We start from the raw sequence: 18,374 nt of genomic DNA, 5'->3' as shown, positions 1-18,374 counted from the left end.
GCAGAGAGACCCCTGTACCATTGCAGCAAGAAATCCAGGCTCTTGGTTAAATGGTTTTACTCAGAAATCAGATCATTTCCACAGATATGTCCATAGGATTTCTCAGAAGCATGGTTAGCTACTAAGCAGTAAGAAACAGGTTGACAGGAATGGTAACCTGTGGGAAAATACTTCCTCTTAACACCCACGTTTGCTCCTCCCCCCCTCCCAACAATAAAACAGGACTTTTGGCGTGAACTCGTCCTGAGAACATCTCACATATTTGTACTATCAAGTCGAGACACTGAGAAAGCAAGAGAACAAAGTTGAGACATAGCAGTGCATGGGAGTGAGCAGTAGACAAGGTCAGAAGCACTGGGAGTTTCTACAGTCCGTTAGACAAGGCACCTGCAATAAGCCTGTGAAAGCAAAACAGTTGTGTCATCGGCAATATGACATCAAGTTATAGCATGAAACATTGATTCAGAACAGGTCAGCATTAAGTAGTGGCATGGATGGGGCACAGACATGACAATAGGTAATATCAGATTCACATTTATTTATTACGTTTGATGTATTATTTGACCGATAATCCAAGAGCAACGGGACCAACTGCTCTTGCTCCGAGACATTTTGCTCTCTGGGCCCTCAGTGCTAATCCCTTTAATAGAAATATAGTACCATGTTGACAATACAAGTTGACACAACATACGGCACTTAAAGACCTAGTAATACATGAACCACTTTATGGTGCAAAACGATAGCTTATATAGCTGTTCCCGGAAACCAGAGCTGGAATGACGGGTGGCCTCGTCTTCCAGACAGGGAGTCGGCTATCAACCTTGTTTCAGATGAACTTTCCTCAGGGCTATTGCTGCTTAAATAAATATACAAAATTACAGTAAAAAAGCCGACTAATTTTATAATATGTGTATAGTAATATGGACAAAAGACTTCTTATGCTTATTAAGAAATTATATACCTCAAACACCTGCCAGATTAAGTGCTCATTAGCAGGCACACTGACTCCAAAGATTCCTGTTGACAAGGGTGTCAAACAAGGTTGTATTTTAGCTCCCTTTTTATTTAATCTTTTTCTCAGTGACCTTGCTGGACACCTCTCTGATGCTGACTGTCATAGCCAAAAACTTGGTGTGACCCATGTGCCTCTGCTTCTATACGCTGATGATACAGTTTTGATGTCTTGCTCTAGAATTGGCTTAAGAGGCTTGCTGACTCGCTGTATCGACTTCTTTCCTAAAAACAAGCTTCAGCTGAACTATGACAAGTCAAAAGTCATAGTCTTCTCTAAAACTTGGAGACCATATAAATGGGCCATGGATGGGAAGGAGATAGAACAAGTTAAATATTACAAATACCTAGGTGTCTATTTTCAATATAATGCGACTTGGTCCACCCACCGCAAGTCTGCAGTGAAGACAGCTGACATTAGTACTTCAGCTATAGCACGTTTTTTTTTCACCAGAGGTAATCAATTTGTACCAGCTGCTTCCAAATTTTTTAAGTCCAAAGTGATTCCACAACTATTGTATGGCATTCCGATTTGGATTAGGGCCTTTGACCGGGTCACTGAACGTGTCCAATCTAAATTTCTGAGAAAAATCCTGGGCCTACCGAAGTGTGTTCCATATGCAGTCATTTGCTTAGAAACTGGCTTAATTTTAGTGGAAACGAGGGCATGGCTTATGACATTTAAATACTGGCTATGGTTACATTATAATTCTGACCCTGGGAGCTTTACATATCAAATGCTTTCAGAGTCCAATGTGTCAAACTGGTCAGCGTATATCATGGAAAAAATGGAAGGCATGGGTATATCCGTGGACTCGCTGTCTATGTTAACATCAAACGCGGCATTTCATCAAATTAAGAGTAGGTTGCTAGATATCGAGCTCCAGAAGTTATATAGCTTGGCTACTAAAACCTGCTCCCCCCTGAGCTTTGAAGTCCCCCTCACTGTAGGGAGGATGGCACCATATTTATCTTCCCTGCAGGTGCCCCAACTTCGTAGAGCATTTTCTTTGGCCAGGTGCAACGCTATGCCTTCGGCTATTCTACATGGCAGATTTAACAGGATAGACTATTCAGCTAGATGCTGTCTATGTGAACAAAAATGTGTTGAGTCAGTTACTCATGTCCTTTTGCACTGTCATTTGTACGCTGGTATACGTCAAACATACTTAAAAGCTGTCTTAACTAGTATGATGGATTGTTCTGACTCGCTCAAAGTCTATAGACTGTTGAACGATTCCCTTCATGATGTAACCGAGAAGGTGGCTGAGTTTCTCCATTCTGCCTTGAAGTTGCGTCAAAGGATATCACGGAGTTAAGCTCTAAATGTATTTTTGTATTTGTAATACAGCAATCTTTTAACTTTGTTCTTTCTTTTTGTAAGTGGATAACTTGAATTGCTGCTATATGCCAATAAAGGCTAACTTGACTTGTTGTTGACTTGTTGTATAGTAATTAACATGTATACTGATCAATATAATTCTTGTCAAGTCTTTCCTTTGTCAAACTCACTTTCCCCACTGGCTGTGACATGAAGGACAGCTAATTTCCTTTATGCACCAAGGCACTTCCTACTATCCCCCACAGGGGCTTGCAATTTAAAGAGGCATAAACAAAAACATGGATCCGTGCTGCAGGCTACAGGAAACCAGAGAAATCAATGTTCATCTTGAGGCCATGCAGAGTAATGAAATTTAATTTAAATATCGAGTACGCCTCCTGCCTTCATAACTCCTTTTGGATATTATAATTCTGCAGTCCCTTAACCAAACACGAGACAGAGAACTTAAAATCGTTCTCATGATGTTTGGCCTGAACAAAATGTGACCCCACTGGTGCTTCTGCAACCCTATTCTTTATTCTGGACAGGTGTCCCATTATCCTAACCCTTACTGGTCCATTAGTGCTACCTATATATAATTTTTGGCAGCTACAAACTACCAGGTATACAACATTTGGTGTAATTCATGTACAAAATGATTTTAAAGATTATACCTTGTTGTACACCTGGGGGTTGAAATTCAGGTCCACCTAATACATGGGGTAGACCTTGAATCTCACGCAACAAAAAACTGGTAAGGTTTGTTGCACCTGTTCTGAATGTGCGCTGATATCTGACCATATTAACAGGCCCCTCGTGTTTCTTGTACACCTTAATCACACAAATGGGGGGGTTTCACACCTAGCAAGTCCCACTATTTCAAAGCAGGTCTTTTTTATGGGGTTTGCCAAAGGAGTGTATTCCGAAGCCAATATAATGCCTAGTTTTTGTTCTTTTGCGGGTCCCTGTATAAGACCTGCCCTATCCGTTCTGTCAGCCTGACCCTTCCCAAACCCTCTCCATGCTCGACCCCCCCAAATCTTTAGGAATTTCTCAACCTGGAGCTGGCAACCCAATGCCATTGCTGGGAGGGCATCTGGACTTGGGTGGCTTCCCTGGGTGAGACACCCCCAGTAAGCAAGTGAGAGTGAAGAAGAGGCTGAGGAAGGTGCCGCCTCACTTTGGCCAGGTAATCCGTCTGGCCTGGGCGGAGGGACTCCTGGCTTCACTTTCTCTCGCACCCCCCCATGTCCCCCCCCTGCACCAGCAGCCGGAGTCTCTGCAGCTTCCTTGTCCACCAAGGAGATCTTTCATGGCCCTCCCACCACTCCCTTGCTCTTCTCTCCATCATGACCCCCCCATGCAAAAGCCTCTCACTTTTCTACTGCAGCCTTCCCCCACCTGCAATCTACAGGTACAAACTAGGGAGGCAGAGAGAGTGAGCGAGAGAGAGAGAAGGAAGGAAGCCCCCACCCCTGCACACACGTGATGCTTACTTGATGCTACTTTTGTGCAGGGAGCAGGGGTGTGGGATATCAATTGCACGTTTATCCCAGCCCCCTTCAAAGAACTCAGGGTATTCCTGGGAGGGCATCCAGGGTGGGTGGGGGGCTTCCCTAGGGGTGGCACCCTCAGGATATGGTTCTTTTGCCCCTCTCCCCCATCCTCATAGCAGCTCTGTGAAGTAGGGAAGGCCAAGAGAGGGCGGCAACCCCATTTCACCCCAGGAGCATCATGGCCAATTCGTTTTCTTTTCTTCTTTCTTTTTTCTTTTTGTAAAATCTTTATTGTTATATTCCAAGAAAAAAAACCCGTCACCACAACACCCGTGTAGGGACAGCCAGGCGGTGGCTACATAAATATTATTCCATACCATATTGTATCATATTCACAATTACTCCCAATACAACTCTATTGCCCTATACATCATTCCACATAACCTTACAATCAAATATACTTCTCAATTTCCTATTAACCGACTAATCATCCCAAATTGTTGAAACGATTCTAAATACCTCACTATCCTTCTAAACCAATTCTCCTCTTGTTCACTAACCTTTAACCCATTCATTCTATGTATCTTCATCGTAAGGTACTCTAAAACTATTATATTATTCATTTTATCCCTCCAGTGATTAATCATCAATTCCACAGCTTCTTTCCAATTCCTTGCTATCACCTGTCTTGCTGCTACTAACATCAAAGTTATCCACTTAGATTCCTCTCTTGACCTTAACCCTATTCCATCCAAATTAATAAGTGCCATTGCTTTAGATATTCTTACCCTTCCTCCCACTATCCTCGATATTTCCAACCCAATCTGATCCCAGAATTTCTTTACTAAGGGACAATCCCACCACATGTGACTGAACGTTCCCAATTCTCCACACTTCCTCCAACAATTTTTACTCCCCGATTTTGAAATATAATATAACTTGACCGGTGTATAGTACCATTTCTGTATCATCTTCAAACCTTGCTCCTGCATTAACCTAGCAGTAGTAACAAAAGGAGGTAGCCTAAAGATCTTTTCCTACTCTTCATCCCTAATATTACTTTGAATATCTGTTTCCCAATACTCTTTCAAAAACTCTCTCGGTGATTCCCCTATACCTAATAAGACCTTATACAGTTTTGAAACTATTTTTGCCTTATCTTCTCCATACTCTTTCACCAATTTTTCAAAGGGAGTGGCTAATCTTTTACCAATATTGTTAATTTCTTCCTCCTTCAACAATGAGGAAATTTGTTTTTTTTGCAGCCAATTAATCCTGTTCAAAATATTCTTCTCCTCGTCCACCCTCCCTTCTGCTCCCCACACCTTTTTCAGCTCTATAATCGTCATCTTCTTTAATTTATCTCCTACCTCCTTTGACATTGATCCCCTCAACGGGGCAAATTTATCATAATACCATATTTTGGTAATAGGTGATATCCCCGGGGTGAGCTCTTTTTTCCACTTCTCCCATACCCAACAGGGTCCCTGAAAGGTTGATAATTTATCACCTAACTTCTTCCTCCTATCAAACAGACTTTCCTTTCCCCCTACTGCCTCAAAATTTTCCCGTTCTATCCAACCAAGATCTTCTCCTGACTCTCCCTCCAACCAAATCATTAAATGCCTTAATTGATATGCATCGTAATAAAGACTAATATTGGGAATTCCCCATCCCCCATCTTTTATTCCATGATATCTATACCTACCAGCCGTCCTTGGTTTCTTGGATGCAAACACAAATCTATCTATAGCTCCTTGCCACTTCTTCAATATATATCCTGGTATATGCCAAGGTAGTACATAGAAGAGGTAAGTCAACCTAGGAACTAAAAACATTTTAACCATCGCATTCCTTGTACTAATTGATTCTTTCCTCCTTCCCCAAGTTCTCATTTTATCTTGAATTCCACTCCAAATTCTTTTAAAATTATACTCAAATACTTTTTTATCATTCCTAGGAATATTAACCCCTGAATACTTCACCATTTTATTTGCTATGGGAATCCCCAAAGTTTTAGAAGCTGCTAATTGTATTTTCGGTTTAACATTAAAACACATCATTGAAGATTTTGAAAAATTCACTTTCAACCCTGACACCTCTTCAAATTCCTGTAATACCATTTTTAACGGGGCCATTGCAGACTCCAAATCCTTAATTGTCACCATCATATCATCTGCATACAATGTTAACAAATTCCCATCTACTTTCCCTTTTCCTGGGACTTCAAAACCTACGATTCCTTTATTCCTTTTTAATTTAAGCACCAACGGCTCCAGTGCTAAAATAAATAACATAGGAGATAGAGGGTATCCCTGTTTCGTACCACCCAAAACTGGAACATACCCCTCTACTGATCCACTAATTCCTACCATCGCCTTAGACTTGGTATATATAGCCTTAATCATATTTTGAAATTTCTCCCCAAATTTATACTTTTGAAATATATTTTTCATATACATCCAATCCACCGAATCAAATGCTTTATAAATATCCAACGCCAAAAGCGTAAGAGGCAATTCCTTATTTTTGGCTAAATACACCATACCCATCACCTTCCTAACCACTTCTACCAAATACTTCTGAGGCATGAACCCAAATTGATCTTTCCCTACCAATTGTGTTATACACTTTTTCAGTCTCATTGCCATAACCTTTGCAAATATTCGATAATCCATATTGGTGATAGAGATTGGCCTATATGAATCCCTTAGAGTCTGATCCTTCCCTGATTTAGGGATTAACACCAACCTCGACTCTAACCATGAAGATGGGGTAGCAGATCCGTCCAAAATTCCCTGAAACAATTCAGTCACATGTGGCACTAATATGTCCTTAAAATGCTTATAGAACACTGCATTAAACCCATCTAATCCAGGTGCAGATTGCACATTCATAGAGTCTATAGCCAACTTAACTTCTTCTTCCATTATATTCTTATCTAGCTCCCCTCTACTTTCCTCACTCAATTCTGGGAATTCCACTCCCTCGCAGAATTGTTCTATATCACAATTTTTAATTCCTTTGTTTGCATACAATTTATTATAAAAATCTAAAAAATTCTCCAAAATCTTTTTAGGTTCAGTTTCCAACACCCCATTATCACCCCTAATCGCCCTTATGTTTTTTCTTACCTGGAGATTCCTAACTTTGTTTGCTAATATTTTCCCTCCTTTCCCTTCAAACTCATAATACTTCTGTTTACTATACCATAATTTTAAGGTAGTTCTATTAACATCTAATACATTCAACTCTTATCTTTTCCTATTTACTTGTTCCCTATCCTTCTTCTTCTTAGATTTCCTAAATTTCTCCTCCAGTACTCTGACTTCTTCTTCTACTTCTTTAATCTTCCTATCTTTACCTTTCTTCACTCTCACCAAATTCTGCATACATACTCCTCTAATAGTAGCTTTCATTGCTTCCCATCTTATTGTCAGTGACGTATCTGATTTTTTATTCTCCACAAAATAGCATTCTATTGCTTTTTTAATATTACTCTTGCTTACTTCATCTGCCACTAACCATGGGTTAAACTTCCAAAGATAGGGCCTATTAAAATGACCTACTTGCAAAAACGCTGAGACCGGGGCATGGTCTGTAATCTTAATCATTCCAATATCCATATCTTTTACCCAATTTCTTACATCCTGAGAAATTAGAATACCATCCAATCTGGAATAAGTTCCATGTGCCCCAGAATAGAATGAGTATGAATCATCATTAGGATACATTTCCATCCAGAGTTCCAATAATCCAAATTTCCCACACACTCTTTTGAATTTCGCTACCTTTCCTTTTTTAAAACAACTTTTCCCTTGCAAATTAATATTAAAGTCACCCTCTACTATCTTAATATGAGGCGAGAAATTGTCAAGCTTCTGCAAGTACTTATACAATACATTCAGCTGGTGCACATTAGGGAGGTAAATAGAGGCTAAGACCACCGGCTCTCCTTCCAGGTAACCTTGAACAAAAATAAACCTTCCATTCTTATCTCTCAATACTTTATCCTCAACAAAATCAACCTTGGAATTTATTACTATTCCCACCCCTCTACTTTTCGAGGAACCCGGAGCAATAAATTTCTTTCCATTCCCCAAACCAGGAAAGTTCACCTCTCTCCCCCCCACCCTTTATGTAACTCTTGCAGAAACACCACATCAGATTTTAAGTCCAAGATATATCTTCCAATTCTTGCACGTTTCACCGAATTCCCCAGCCCTCTCACGTTAAGAGTTGTACATATAATATTTACATCCTTTATCATCTTACTACTGGCCATTGCACTTCCCCATTCCTCTTCTGTTCTCTACCAGCCTGGAATAAATGCCCCCAACAACCCAATACCACCCCCCCCCTGACAGTGCCTGTCTACCCCGCACCTAAACACCCAGTCCCACTCTACCCAACCAAGAGAAAGTGTATATGCCAAATTCCTTGGCATATTTCTTGTATATGTAATTCTTCCCAATATGCATTCATACCCTTCCTTGCTCCAATCATACACCACCCATCCACCCCATATACCCCAGACTACCATACACACAATCACACACTCCAACCATACCAACATCGTCACAACCACAATCCATTCACCCCTCCCCTTCGCATACATCCCCTTCTCACACCAACCATCCAACAACCCCTTGCATCCATATTGGAGGGGGGGGGGGAACCAAGGCACCAGCCTCACTAGATATAGACAGAAAGCTGTCTATGCTGAGCTATTCCGGTTCTTTAATCTTCCTTCCTTCTTCATTAATCCTTCATTCCTTATTCATTTCTTAATCTTGGCCCTTTCTCTAAAGTCCCAAGTCTTTTTTTCCTCTTTTTTCCCCTTCTTCTTGTGCTTCTGTGTGCTCTCCATCTCCTCTTCCAAATCACTTTCTTCTTCAGACTCGCCATCAGGAGTTTGCTTATAATCCTTAGGCAGCTGCAGGCCCACCTGCTTGAATAGAGCCACCATTTGCTTCTGATCTTCTGCAACCAAAGTTTCTCCTTTATATAGCAACCTTAAGGCAAAAGGTGCTATTCTCCAACTATATTTCAATTCCTTCTCCTGCAGCACCCTGGTAAACATTCTTAAGTTCTTCTTCCTTTTAATTGTTTCCTGTGATAAATCCTCAAACACCATCACTTTCTTGTCCTCATACAACAATTTATCAAGCCTATCCAAGGCTTTCAAATCTTTAAGCACTTGCTCCTTTAATGCATATTGTCCAAAGCACATTACCACATCTCTAGGCCTCCTCCACTCGGCTGTCTGCTTCCCCACACGATGAATACGATCAAAAACATCCTTTGAAATTCCTAACTCCGGGAGCATTTTAGCCATCCATTCAACCACCTTCTCCATGACCTCTGTTTCTGGAATATTTTTCAACCGTAAATTTGACCTCCTGGCCCGGTTTTCCAGGTCCATTAATTTGTCTTTAATATACTTATTATGCTTTTTCAACTGTTTGGACCGTTTTTGCAAAATACCAATTTTCTTCTCATTCTTCTGAGCCAACTCCCATGCCGAGCTCACAGTTTCTGCCATTGCTTCCATGGCATCTGCTAACTTAGTTATTTTTTCATCCAGAATTTCTGTCACAGCCTTGATAATGCTATGTTTTGCCCCCTCTACCGCCTTTTTAACTTCTAGCTGAAAGTCTTTAGGCTTCATTATCTTAGTTTTGCTTCCTGCTTCTGAGTCCGAGGACGCCATAACAATTTCTCTCAGCTCTCTAATTAATTATTTACTCGTTCTTCAGCTCTGCCAAATTCCAGATGCTTTTTTTCCCTCTCACTTCCCAGCAGACAAGATTACAAGTCCTCAGAGCTTGCTTTTTACGTTTTTATCTCCCTAAGAAGGAATTTCTTTACCCTTTTTTAGCCTTTCACCGGGAGCTCAGCCACGACACGTCTTTCCCCTCAGCCAAACATGCCACGCCCCATGGCCGATTCGTTTTCTGACACCCTGCACCACGAACCATTTTGCAAACATGACCCCAGCTCTCCTTTGTGGTGGGCAATAAAGCAGGGCCAGGCCCAGCCCAGCCCCTCGCCCTGCCATCTCTCGTCTCGGGCTTGCTCCATTTGATGCGCAGCTGAGCATAAGAACATCCCTGACCCCAGCCGGATCAGCCCCGGGTTCCATCCGTCCGGCCCAGCGTCCAGTTTCACACACTCTCTCCCTCTCCAGGGCCAACAGCAGGGGCCAGAGGCTGCGGCCTCCCCCTCCAGCCTGGGACTCTGGGATCTCTGGGCAGGAGAAGGGGAAAAGCTTCGCTCCGGAAGCCAAAGCTCTTTCTTCTCCCTCATGTCTGAGAATCCGGCATCCACTGGGCAGTTTTAACAGGGGGAGGGGGGTGGGGTGTATCCTACTGGTCATAAGGGGAGTCCCCTGATGGAGGGCGGACAGAGGCTGAGGCCCAAGCTACAAATGACACTTGCCTGGCAAGTGAACAGACACACATGTATTCCTCCCGGTTCACTTGCCATTCACCTGCACTCCACTTGGTCAAGAGAAGCCCCACAAGGCTTCTCTTACGTTCTTATGAGGGCTCCAGGCCCACCTGCAGGTTGTCAACCCTCCTAGTGTCCAACAACCACAAGAGCTGCTCCGGAAACACAAATGCTCAATTAGAAACCAGCTATCCGGAGTAAACAATATATACCCAAAATATCAAACTTTTAATAATCAATATAAAGTGCAAACTTGCTTCAGTGCATATAGTCAATATCACCAATCAATACAATTATTTACACATCCCACTGGTGGAAAAATACAATATCAATTTAATGCACTCTCTAGAACGCAATAATAATATCCCAGGAGAACTGCAGGCACGAGCCTCCGCAGCATACGCCTGCAGCAATCCACGCTTGAACTCACATTTGAATAAACATGCCACAATACACTGTCAGTATCCTACAGTCTCTGGAATGCACACAGGCATTCAACAACACTTTTCCAATTGAATTGTAGATGACAGTCTTTGTAGCACACGCCTACAGAAGTCAGCATTTAGCCTTGCACTTAGACAAGCCACGCCAAGCCACGCCTACGGGTTTTGCCAGCGTAGAATCTCCGCCCCGTTTCATCCACTCACTTCTTCATAGGCAATATTAATCTGAGGAATGACATGTCTAAATATTTAATGTTCCAAACTCCCCCCAGTGTAGCTCTTCACCCATCATACTTACTCATAATGTTTATTTTCAAGCACCCCACCATGTTGGTTAGCTCAGGATGGTCTGGCGCCGTGAGCGGTCCTCCCTTCACATCCGCTTTTCCGCGTACTCCTTTAAAGGGACAGGTACACAAATACATTTCACAGAAAGCAGCTAAACTCCAAGGAATTATTTAAGCCATGAGGCATTAGGCTGTTAAGTCAAAATATCCATTTTGATTCCAATTGTAACCGTTTGCGTTGGGTTACCAGACTGTGCCTCGGATCCAACGCTTGCAATGCTGAAACCCTAAATTAAATTGATATTGTATTTTTCCACCAGTGGGCTGTGTTAATAATTGTATTGATTGGTGATATTTGTCCGGGGTCTGAGGCACAGCCCCCAGCCTCGACAGCAGGAAGCAGGGGGAGGCAACCAGGAGACAGCAGTCCTGCCGCCCCAGCCGGCAGCCAGGGCCAGAGCCTGCCTACACCAGAGGAGAGGGGCCAAGGGCCAAGGCCCCAGAGGGCTAGAAGGGGCAGGGAGAGGCCAGCTAGTCCCACCCTCCAGGGGGGGAATAGGGGGCTGAGCAGAACAGAGGGAGAGGGCAAAGGCAGGAAGAATAGGGACCCAGCAGCAGCCCAAACAGAGCCCTTACCAGCCAAGGAGGAGAAGCAGCCACAGCCGCTCAGTGCCACGCCGCAGCCTCCACCTCAGCTTGCAGACAGCAGCCTGGCTCAGGAGATGCTCAGAACCCGGCCCCTCCAGGTGGAGCTGCTGAAGGCATTCTGTGGGAAGAGCAGGGCAGCCAGCCAAGGGGCCACAGCTGAGCCTACCTTCAGAAATCAGTGCAGCCAGAGAGGCCCAGCAGCCAGCCAACATGATGCAGCTGTTGCTGATCCAGGCAGCCCAGCCAGCTACCCAGCTGCAGCAGCTTGAGACAGCCCAGGCCAATACTGGGAGGCCAAGGAGGGGTGTGGCCTGACAGGCAGGCCCTGCAAGGAGGGCGGGGCAGTGAGAGAAGGCCCTATAAAGGCTGGCTGGGGAGCGCTCTGGGGTGGTTGGTGTGAGTAAGGAGCGATGGCATGGAGTGAGAGTGGAGCAGTGTGAGAGCGGAGGCTTGGAGGAGAGTTCTGGGAGGAAGAGATGACAGAGGGCGAAGGGGGTGAGCAGGCCAGGTTGAGCAGGCCAGCGAGTGGACTGAGAGGGTGTCTGGGTGAGGTATACTGCCCCTCCTTCCACAGAGCGGGGTCCTGCAGCATCCCTGGCGCCCCCCTGACGTCAGGCCTGGCTCAGCCGGCGCCCCGCCCAGCGGCAGTGCTGGCGAGCCCTGACAATATTGACTATATGCACTGAAGCACGTTTGCACTTTATATTGATTATTAAAAGCTTGATATTTTGGGTATATATTGTTTATTCTGGATAGCTGGTTTGTAATTGAACCCTCCTAGTGCGGCACCACCACCACTTCTCTGAGGTCACAGGAGAAGCTGCAAAAGGAGAAGTTCCCTGCCTACACAAAAGGATTGCAGCGGTACAGCCAGGGAGCCCCTTCAGAGCCAACGACCCACTGTCCTCGCTGTCCGCTCCACGGCTTGGTCCGCAGTGCCCTCTGGCCAGAGCTCCCTTCATCCCACCAGGCCCTCCTTTGCCCTGGTGGGGCTTCCTGCCTCCCTCTGCCAGATACAGATCCTTCCAGCTGCTGCAGAGCCTGAGGGTCAAACCATCTGAGACAAAATATACCTGAATTACACTTGAATTACTCTCCAATACACTCGAATTACAAAATACACTTGAACTACCCGTGTAGTTCGAGTGTATTTTGTCTCGTGTGGTGAGACCCTGAGACCCTTCCTTTAGCCTCCCTACCTTCCCTCTGTGCCCTCTTAACATCAGGCACTTCCACTGATCTTTTTCCTACCCATCCCTACTGTCATTCCCCCCCCCCCGCCTCCATCGACACCTCCCCTGCCTCCGCCCTCGGACCTCTTTCTCTACTCCTGCCCTTCGCACAGCTGCTGCTTCCTCACCTCCTCCTCTCCTTCCCTCCTCTCCCCAGACTATGGGTTGCTTCCCAGCTCCTTTGCTCGGCTACCTCCTGGCGCCTCTTCCCAGGCCTCCGGGTTTCTTGCACATTGTGGTTTAACATTTTGTACAGTGGCTAAAGAACAATGTGCCCCTTGCCCTGGGAAATGGGCTCTTTGTGCCCTTGGGTGCCTGGGATGAGAAAAAGAAAACAAACACAACAAATATTGTGTCAGTCTTGAAAGGGGCTTCTTCCGGCTTAGCCCTTCCCCAGAACCGAGTCCAGGTAGCAGGGTTTGGTCCCTCCTATCCTGCAGGCAGCCTGGGAAGTCACAGGCCAGCCCCCCCCCCAGTCCCTTGGCTCACTGCGGGGGCTCCTGAGCCTTCCCTCTCTCACCCTCCTCTTCTCTCCAGCAGGAGAACAGTTCCCCCCAGCCCCCCCACACACAGGAGGAACCTTGGTTGTGTCCTACTCCAGTACCCAGAGTTTTTTGCTCCTCGGTTTTGTGATGGAGACTCTATCCCTATCCCCCCTTCCCATTTCAACCCAGCAGAACCCTGGCTACAGAGACCCCCTCCTAATCTCCCTGCACCCCACACCCATTGGAGAGTTGGGGACTGTGCAGGTCAATAACCGACAGCGCTCTCCTGGCTTGTCAGGCAGTTCTGAAAATGTTTGAAGAAAACTTACAAGGCAGCCCAGTTTTCAGGGTCCCATAAACACAACAGCTTTACGGTCGCTGTTATAACTGAACCCTAAGCTCTGTGAACATACCAATCTTTGCAGTGACAGGGCCTCCTCAGGGGCCAACAATTGATCCACCATAAATATACAAGCAGGGCTCATTTCGAGGGGGAACGTGCCGGAACACAGTTCCGGCAGTTCCCCAAAGAGGTCACATGTCAGGTGGCCCTGCCCACCTGACTTTGGGCCATTTTGGGCCTGTTTCGTCCTGGATTGGGGCTGAAACGGCCCGGATCAGGCCTCTGACAGGTGGTGGATCACTCTTCCGCTCAGCAGCAGCCCAATCCGGACCATTTTGGGCCCCCTTTCAGCCATTCTCAGCCCCTTTTTGCCATTTTGGGCCCAATTTTGGCCCTGAATGGCCAGGATTGGGTCCAAAACAGCCAGGATAAGTGATGCCAGGGAGTGTGGCATATGCAAATCAATTGTGCTAATGAAACATTTCTGGTGATATCGAGGGCTTGGCATATGCTAATGAGTTATGCTAATGAGTTATGCTAATGAGTTCCTCCAGCTCCTTTTCTACGAAATGACCCCTGTATACAAGTGTTACAAATGAAACTCTTACAGCACCATAATTCAGTGTGTCAAAGATGGCAGCCGAGGAGGTTTCCCTGACGAAACATCAGGTTTCTTGCTGGCCCTGAATGTCGCCTGGTCAAGGAGCGTCTTTTGACATCCTGATGTTGTCGGTACCTCCTACAAAAGACAGAGAAAGAGTCATCAGAAAAGACATAAAATACAGTATTCATGTTGATTTTCCTTTCTTTTCACCGCGGAACCTTACCTGTTGGATGTCTTTTCGGTTGGAGTTCCCACCGCACCTGTTGAACTCTAAGCTGGATTTATATTTATCTTGATTGGCTTGGAATAACCTATGATTGTTATATAGACATGATTATTATATTCATAGAGATTAATGTATAGGAGATATCAGATTCACATTTATTTATTACATTTGATGTTTTATCACCATATTTTGTCTCTTTTTTCCATTCTCCACGTGCAGTTTTCCATCCTTAATACCAACTTTAGTTATTTGGAGGAGCCTCTTTGTTAGTTATTTGATTGATAATACAAGAGCAGTGGGACCAAGTGCTCGTGGTCCGAGACATTTTGCTCTCTGGGCCCTCAGTTCTAAACCCTTTAATAGAAATAAAACATCATGTTAAAGAGGCAAGACTAGCAAAGACCTGGATAGCCCAGGTGAGCCTGATCTCGTCAGATCTCAGAAGCTAAGCAGGGTCACCCTTGTTTAGTAGTTGGATGTGCAACCTCCAAGGAAGACCAGGGTTGCATGGCAAACCTTCTCTGAGAACCAGTTTGGTGTAGTGGTTAAGAATGTGGGACACTGATCTGGAGAACCGGGTTTGATTCCCCACTCCTCCACTTAAGCCAGCTGGGTGACCTTGGGCCAGTCACAGCTCTCTCAGAACTCTCTCAGCCCCACCCACCTCACTGAGTGATTGTTGAGGGGATAATAGTAGCATAATTTGTAAACTACTCTGAGTGGGCATTAAGTTGTCCTGAGGGGTGGTATATAAATTGAATGTTGTTATCATTATTATTGTTATAATTATTATTAGTCTCGTGCCATGAAAATCCCACCAGAGGTCGCCGTAAGCCAGCTATGACTTGAGGGCACGTTCCACCCCCCAATACAAGTTGACACAACATACAGAACTCAAACACTTAGTAATACACAAACCACTTTATGGTGCAAAACGATGGCTTATAGAGGTGCTCCCGAAAGCCAAAGCTGGAATGCAGTATGGCCTCGTCTTCCAGACAGGGCGCTGTTTATCACCAGGTAGCACTCCTCCAGGGGATTCCGCCTCCAAGCCAGAGGTGTGAGAAACGGCGTTTCTTGGCCTGGAGCTGCTGCACTTTGAGCCGGGCAGAGACACTGGGGGAGGGAGGGGCACATTGGCCTGACTGGCAGCTTATTTGCTCACAGATGTTGCATGTTCAGAGGAGGAATCCAGCAGCAGGGAAGCACGCAGCCCTTGCCCCAACATGAGCCCGAAGCCCCCTGGCTGGGCACCACCCATCACTGCCCTGGAGAAGGCCAAAGGAAGTGCCACGTGGCCGTGAGGCCTCCAGAAGCTCTGCTTCCTTGCTGTCGCGCCTGTGGGAAACAAGAGCAGGGCTGCACCCAGGTGCTTTGGGCCAGAACAGAGTGTGAGCAGGTGCAGGACAGGCAGCGGTGCTTAGGGAGAAACGTAGATCACAGAGTGTTGCCAACTCCAGGCTGGGGAATTCATGGAGATTTGGGGATGGAGCCTGGGGCGGGTGGGCACTGGAGAGGGAAGCAACCTCCGGAGGGCATAATGCCATAGAGTTCCCCCTCCGAAGCAGCCATTTTCCCCAGAGGAACTGGTCTCTGTCCTCTGGGGATGAGTTGTAACTCCAGATCTCCAGCCACCACCTGGAGGCTGGCAACCCTAAGAGCATCCTTCCCTCACCAGAAAGGCACACCTGGAGGCCCAGGCAGAGAAGCCCAGCTCCAGTGCTCTGCTCTCCCAGTCACGCTTGTCTTCGTTTTTTTTTTCTCCCTTAAAAATCAAGACTTAGTTGAGTGTCTCTGTGCACGTACAGAGGGCACTGCTGAGGAAACATATTTCGGGCTATAGCTTTGAGCTACAACCTGGCTGCCTCCTCCCTCGGGCTGCCTGGCTCCACCAAGCTGCCCCACATCCAGCTAATGACTGCACTTACCCAGGCAAGGAGGAGCTTCAGCTCAGGGTATAAAAGTCCGGTGGAGGCGCCTGGATTCAGCTCAGAAGTTTTCCAAAACAGCCAAAGGCACTCCAGACTGACAGCCATCAACTGTGGTGCACTGGACTGCTGAAGAGGAGCAGATGAGCAACATGGTCAGGAGCGATATCAATGTGGATGAAGTGGGCGACGAAGTCCTTGCCAGGTAAGGCTCAGCATTTCCTTGGGTGAGGGAGAGGTCTGGGTGCTCCTCCTCAAACATGAAACCCTCCCCCCCCCCAGGGTTTATTTGTTTTCCCCTTCCCGGATTACTGGTAGTGTACCCCTGGACCCAGAGGTTCTCTTCCAATCTCAGGAACCTCTCCAGCGGCAACCCCAAAGTTCGTGCCCATGGAAAGAAGGTGCCGACCTCCTTTGGGGATGCCATCAAGAATCGGGACAACCCCAAGCAGACCTTTGCCAAGCGGAGCAAGCTGCACCTGGACTCCGAGAACTTCGAGGTAGGGATGTGTATGTGCACACCTGAGTGCCTCTGGTTGTCAGGTTCTGCCAGGTGGATCTCAATAACTTCACCACACGAGTCCAGAACTGCATGAGTTGAAGCTTTACTGATAACCTACGGGTTCAGCAGTCCAGTACAGGTTCATTGCCAGGAATGAAGTTCTGCGCCAAGCCCCAGATCTATACTGAAGTCTAAGTACAGCCAGTTCCCACCTCCCCTCCCCAATAGCTACAGAATATGTAAACAAACGCAAGGCAAAGCAACTAAGAATGAGAGCAAAGAGGCTGTTTTGGAAAGTTCAGGAGTCCCAAGGTTCTGTATCCATGACAAGGGCTCCTCTTCTCAGGAGACAGGCAGAAAAGCTCAGGAGGGTTCTCTGGCCCCCCTGCTCTGTACGCTTTCCCGGGACAGAGACAGAAGCCACAGCCACAGCTGTCTCAGCACACCATGTCCAGTAGAGTCCAGTCCTTGGTCCAGGCTCCTCAGGGGGTTGTCAAGCCCCAGAAGTATGGCCTGGGAAGCCAAGACCATGACACGTATGCTGCCCCAGCTCCCCTTGCAGCCACAATCCCCATGCAACCCCCCTCGTCTCCGTTTCAGTTGTCAGGGAGGGAGGGAAGGAGGGAGAGGTCAGGATTCTTTCCCCCAGACATGCTGCATTGCTTCCTGGGCCCCAAGAGGAGGGAAGGTTGCCCAGCAGAGAGTCCACCGCAGAGGGGGCAATGCTGATCCTTGCCTGGCATTTCCTCCAGGGAGTGGGGCGTGGCTGGAAAGGGCAAGAGGTGCCCCTCAACATCTGGACGTGGCCTGATTGCCAGCCCAGGACTCCTTCGTGTTCTCCTCTTCTCTCCTCTCGCAGCTTCTGGGGAATGTCCTCATTACCATCTTGGTGTCCCAGTAGGGCAAGGAGTTCACCGCTGCCTCCCATTCCGCCTTCCGCAATCTGGTCCTGGTGGTCGCGCACGCCTTGGCTCACCGCTACCACTAAACCAGCCGGAGGGACTCGCAGTGGCCTCCTACCCCTTTCCACAGATGCAAATCCTGTTCCAGCCGCCATGTGATATTACTACCTAATAAAAGCCATTGCCTGCAATCTAAGAGGGCTCCCTGGGTTTTTGTGGGTGCGGAGTGTGTGTGTGTGTGTGTGAAGTGAGGGTGCTGCTGGTGCTGGAGAATTGGGCTGCTGTTCCTAGTTACCCAGACCTCAAGTCTAGCTCTCAAATTACGCCATGAAGAAAGCCAAAAAATTCATGGATGGGAGAAAAGCGGGGTGGGACACATGCGCTTTGGAAACTTCTCTTTGGTTTTGAAGTGGGAGATGTCTTGTGTGTGTTTCCGTGTTTGCTGGTGTGTGTGTGTGCACGCAGGTTTCCCAGCAATTTCCTGCTTCCCAAA

At 46.5% G+C, this 18,374-nt stretch overlaps 1 pseudogene; it reads left to right on the top strand.

Moving 5' to 3' along the window:
• Positions 1-18,064, top strand: part of LOC129326418 (hemoglobin subunit beta-2-like) — a 33,137-nt pseudogene extending 15,073 nt beyond the window's left edge.
• The last annotated feature ends 310 nt before the right edge of the window (positions 18,065-18,374 follow it).

This window comes from Eublepharis macularius, chromosome 3 (assembly GCF_028583425.1).
Source record: "Eublepharis macularius isolate TG4126 chromosome 3, MPM_Emac_v1.0, whole genome shotgun sequence".
Taxonomy (NCBI): Eukaryota; Metazoa; Chordata; class Lepidosauria; order Squamata; family Eublepharidae; genus Eublepharis; species Eublepharis macularius.
This window is presented reverse-complemented; position numbering and strand designations above follow the sequence as displayed.